At 43.7% G+C, this 5,439-nt stretch overlaps 1 protein-coding gene across 3 annotated transcripts in view; it reads right to left on the bottom strand.

Annotated features, from left to right (window-relative positions):
- Nucleotides 1-4,691, bottom strand: part of GPKOW (G-patch domain and KOW motifs) — a 51,757-nt gene extending 47,066 nt beyond the window's left edge. The window contains exon 1 of one of the 3 annotated variants that reach the window (XM_055081773.1): nucleotides 4,643-4,691. The gene's annotated coding sequence lies outside the window, so the exon portion shown is untranslated. The remainder of the gene's footprint in view (nucleotides 1-4,642) is intronic. The other 2 variants (XM_028482709.2, XM_007120932.4) reach the window with 2 other exon arrangements.
- Between the last annotated feature and the right edge of the window lie 748 nt (nucleotides 4,692-5,439).

Raw genomic sequence — 5,439 nt, 5'->3', positions numbered from 1 at the left:
TGTATGGAGACACAAAAGACCCCGAATAGCCAAAGCAGTCTTGAGGGAAAAAAACGGAGCTGGAGGAATCAGACTCCGTGACTTCAGACTATACTATAAAGCTACAGTAATCAAGACAATATGGTACTTGCACAAAAATGAAACATCGATCAATGGAACAAGATAGAAAGCCCAGAGATAAACCCACCTACCTATGCTCAAGTAATCTATGACAAAGGAGGCAAGGATATACAATGGAGAAAAGACAGTCTCTTCAATAAGTGGTGCTGGGAAAACTGGACAGCTATATGTAAAAGAATGAAAGTAGAACACTCCCTTACACCATACACAAAAATAAACTCAAAATGGATTTGAGACCTAATTGTAAGACCGGACACTATAAAACTCTGAGGAAAACATAGGAAGAACACTCTTTGACTTAAATCACAGCAAGATCTTTTTTGATCCACCTCCTAGAGTAATGGAAATAAAAACAAAAATAAACAAATGGGACCTAATGAAATTTAAAAGCTTTTGCACAGCAATGAAAATCATAAACAAGATGAAAAGACAGCCCTCAGAATGGGAGAAAATATTTGCAAACGAATCAATGGACAAAGGATTAATCTCCAAAATATATAAACAGCTCATGCAGCTCAATATTAAAAAAACAAACAACCCAATCCAAAAATGGGCAGAAGACCTAAATAGACATTTCTCCAAAGAAGATATACAGATGCCCAAGAGGCACATGAAAACTTGCTCACTACTGGGCATATACCCAGAGAAAACCATAATTCAAAAAGACACATGCATCCCAAATGTTCATTGCAGCACTATTTACAATAGTCAGGTCTTGGAAGCAACCTAAATGCCCATCGACAGACGAATGGATAAAGAAGATGTGGTACATATATACAATGGAATATTACTCAGCCATAAAAAGGAACTAAATTGGGTCATTTGTTGAGACGTGGATGGATCTAGAGACTGTCATACAGAGTGAAGTAAGTCACAAAGAGAAAAACAAATATCATTTATTAACGCATATATGTGGAACCTAGAAAAATGGTACAGATGAACCAGTTTGCAGGGCAGAATTTGAGACACAGATGTAAAGAAGAAATGTATGGACACCAAGTGGGGAAATTGGTGGCAGGGTGCTGGTGGTGGTGTGATGAATTGGGCGATTGGGATTGACATGTATACACTGATGTGTGTAAAACTGATGACTAATAAAGACCTGCTGTATAAAAAAATAAATAAAATTAAATTTAAAAAAAGACGTAAGGGAAAGTATGATAAGAGTATCTCAAAAATAGAGGACATCAATAAAGAAGTAAAGTTACAAAACGAACAAATGGACATCCAGGAGCTGAAAAGTACTGTGAAATAATATTCATATTTCATGGCAAGACAAGAAAAATTTAAACATAAAAATTCTTCTCTGTCCTTTGGCCTCCTCTCTCCCCACACTGTGCATTGTGTATCTGCATTATGCATTGAGCAAACCTCCCCCAGCAGCAGGAATACCTGCTCAGCCATAAAGAGCAGCATTCTCCTTGCATAGAAACAGGAGGGAAGGGGGCAGGGCATAAACTTTAAAAAAACAACAGGGACTTTCCTGGTGGTGCAGTGGTTGGGAATCCCCCTGTTAATGCTGGGGACACTGGTTCAATCCCTGGTCTGGGAAGATCCCACATGCCACGGAGCAACTAGGCCTGGGTGCCACAGCTGCTGAGCCTGTGCTCTAGAGCCTGCGAGCCACAACTACTGAGCCTGCGTCCTGCGACTACTGCGGCCCACATGCCTAGAGCCCATGCTCCGCAACAAGAGAAGCCGCCACAGTGAGAAGCCCGCATGCACCGCAATGAAGAGTAGCCCCCACTCGACTCAAGTAGAGAAAGTCCGCATGCAGCAACGAAGACCCAACACAACCAAAAAAAAAAAGAGTATGATATAGCCATTGTGGATAGGACAAAAAGTAGTTAGAACCAATTAGGCCCAAGATGGCAGAAGATTTGATTTCCAGTAGACCTTGAGCCTCATTATATGCTCATTGTAATATATTAGCATGCTAAATGACACACCCACAGGCACCATGACAGTTTTGAGGCTGACTATAAAAGGGCAAAAAGTGAGCAGTGGCCCAATTCCTGGAAAATTCCACTCCTTCCCCAAAGAGTTGGAATAATCCTCCCACTTGTTAGCCTATGAAATTACCAAGCCCATTAAAACTAACCACCCCATGTTTTGGGACCACACTCTGTCTATGGAGTGTGTATCTATCTCCCTAAATAAACCTACTTTCCTTCTTGGGGCAGAGCCCCCTTGCCTGCCCACTTGTATCCCTCACAAGAGTCCTATATTAATAAGTCTACTTCTTGCCTTTTGCTTTGACTCTTGCTGAATTCCTTCTGTGCTGAGACATAAAGAACCTGAGCTTCAGTAAGTCTTGACACGAGGTGAGTGACTTTAATTAAAAGACAGTGGGTTTGAGTCCCAGCCCATGGGTTCAAGTCTCAATCTGAGCTTTGGCTGGGTTTGAATCCCATCTGAGGTGCGACTGTGTTCTGATCTAATCAGACCAGGTGTGCAGGTTTCAGCATCAACAAAACAACTCCTTAAAAGATAATATTCCTTCTTGATCTTGTAACATGACCTACCGTGATGATGCTTAGATATGGATTATGTAAACCATCAATAATACATCATTTGATGTACAGCCCTCTTTCTCAAAAAACATATAACTGTGCCCTGACTTCTAAGAGGTGGGACAGTTCTCAGAGCTTTCTTAGATGCTCTTCCTGGGTTGTAATCCTCAAATTTGGCTTGAATAAAAATGTCCATTTCTTTCTTAGATTGATTAGTTTTTCATCCACAGTACAATAACCAAAATGAAAAATTAACCAGAGGGGCTAAAAGTAGATATGGGCTAGCAGAAGAAAGGAGCAGTGAACTAGGAGAGAGGGCAATACAGATTATGCAAGTTGCAGTAAAAGGAATCAAGAAAAAATGAACAGAGCATCAGACAAATATGGGACACCATTAGGTGCACCAACATATGTGTAACGGGGGTAGCAGAAGAAGTGGAGACAGAGAGAGGAGCAGAGAAAAAATCCAAGGAAGTAACAGCTAAAAACATTCTAAATTTCATGAAAAAATCTTTAATCTACATGTCCAAGAAGCTTAACCGACACCAAGCAGGATAAAATACAAAGAGATAGATACCTAGGCACATCATAGTCAACAATGTTAAAACCCCAAGAGAAAACTTGAAAGAACAAAGAAAAATGACTGATCATCTATTATACAAGGTAACCCCAATAAGATTACAAGCAGACTTCTTATCAGAAACAGTGGGTCCAGAAAACAGCTAAGATACTATTTAAGAGTGAAAGTCTGTATACTCTGCACCCACGATCTGGAAAAAAAACAATGTCTGCTCTTGCTACTTCTATTCAATATTGTACTTGAAGATCTAGCCAGGAAAAGTAGGCAAGAAAAAGAAATAAAAGGCGTCCAGATTGGAAAGTGTTAAGAAAGGAAGGACAAGGAAGTTAAAAGAGTGAATTATTTCTGGCAAGGTCACCCTCACTTAGGGGGAAGACAGGGGAGGGTGTTTTAGGCAGATTACCTCACTAGTGCAGACCAGGAAAAATCACAGACTGATTGGCTTAAAATTCAAATGTAGGATAGCCTGAAACTACAGTTAGGTTAGTTATTAAGTATCAGCGGGGCTTAGCACAAGTCACTCCATTTTGGGCTGGTTGTTTCTTTTTAACAAAAGGAAGTAGTAAAACCATCTCTATTTGCAAATTAATCCTAAGTAATCCACTAAAAAAAAATTAGAACTAATAAACAAGTTTGGCAAGGTTACAGGATAGAAGATCAATATACAAAAATCAATTGTATTTCTATAGAAAAAAATGAAATTAAGAAAATAATTCCATTTACAACAGCCTCGAAACAATTAAATACTTTGGAACAAATTTAACAAAAGAAGCATAAAAACTGTACTCTGGAAACTACAAAACAATGTTGAAAGAAATTAAAGACGACCTAAATAAATGGAGAGACATCCAATATTGACTCAAGGCTTGTGCTGGATTCTCAGCTGGCCCTGTCCATTGCTCTCCTGAAGCAACCATCCTTCTCTGCCACCCTCTCTCCCCATCCAGGAACGCAAGATTCATTAGGAAGTCTTGGCAGGATGGACCGTTCAAGCTTCCCCAAAGTACACAAGGTTTTAAAAACCGACTTTATTTGCCATGCTAGGAACTCTGGCTGGGAGGCAAGGGGATGTTGGGACAAGTGACTATCCATGATGTTATTGTACTTACATTCCAACACTGAAGGTCTGAAGGATGAAAGAGGCTAAGAAAACCATTAATGACCCTCCAATGAAACAGCATAGGCCTATCACCCTATATAAATATTCTAGCCTCAACGCTTTGAACTCATCCGGGCCTCGCTCACCATTTACTACTTAGGCAGTGACCCTCAAGTAATCATTCAGGCTCAGGCCACTCGAATGACAATCCTGATCCCGCCTTCTCAGCTAATAACCCTGGGACCAGCTTTTTGAATAATCCTAAAGACCTTCCTACCTCCCTCTAATAACACGCAGATCCCGCCCCTCATATTAAACCCTTAGGCTCACCCTGCAGGGTGCTACTCCAGGATTCCGCTGCTGAAGATTCCAGGCCCCGCCCTCCAATCAGCCTATAAACTTCAACCTATTCCTGACCTTTCGAGCCGCTACCCCAGTGCGCTTATAGACTCCACCTCCTTGACTAACATTTCAGGCCCGCCCCTTAGCCAAATGCCCGCCCCCAACCCTCTCCAGGCCCCGCCTCCTCAGAAATGCCACTCGAAACCCCGCTGACAAAAGTAAAGATCAAGCTCCGCACCCACAACTAACCTTGCAACGTTCACCTACTGCAGTAACCCTCTCTGTGTCACCTCCTAGAGGAATAGTCTAGGCTAACCCCAGCACCCTTGAATCACCGCAGAGTCCCGTCCTCCCAACTCACAGCCATTGGCCCCACCCAGGGGAGTAACTAACACTCCTGGGCCCACCCCCCCGAACCCCAATCCACTCCGACCACGCCCCCTGGAGGCCCCGCCCCCACACGCACCCTCCTTGGGGCGCAGGCGCAGTGTGGCGCCGGCCCGGCGTACCAGCGCCGCCACGTCGGCCGCAGCTCGGGCCGCCAGGGGGCGCGCGTCCAGCCGCGCCAGGAGCTGCCGGGCTCTGGGGCCCGCGGGCGGGGGAAGGCCTCGGCCTGCGCGAGTGAAAAGAACAGATCAGGGCCCACCCTGAGTTTCAGCGACCCCCTACACCCCCCGCCACGACCGAAGACCTAGAATGCCCCTCAAGATCCCGGAGACCCGAGATCACTCCCTCGATAGTTCTGAAAGTCACCGACTGCCCCTCTCGTCTCCCGCGACCCCCGA

This window comes from Physeter macrocephalus, chromosome 21 (assembly GCF_002837175.3).
Source record: "Physeter macrocephalus isolate SW-GA chromosome 21, ASM283717v5, whole genome shotgun sequence".
NCBI classification, from domain to species: domain Eukaryota; kingdom Metazoa; phylum Chordata; class Mammalia; order Artiodactyla; family Physeteridae; genus Physeter; species Physeter macrocephalus.
Note: the sequence above shows the minus strand (reverse complement) of the source record. Positions and strands in the feature narration are given on the sequence as shown.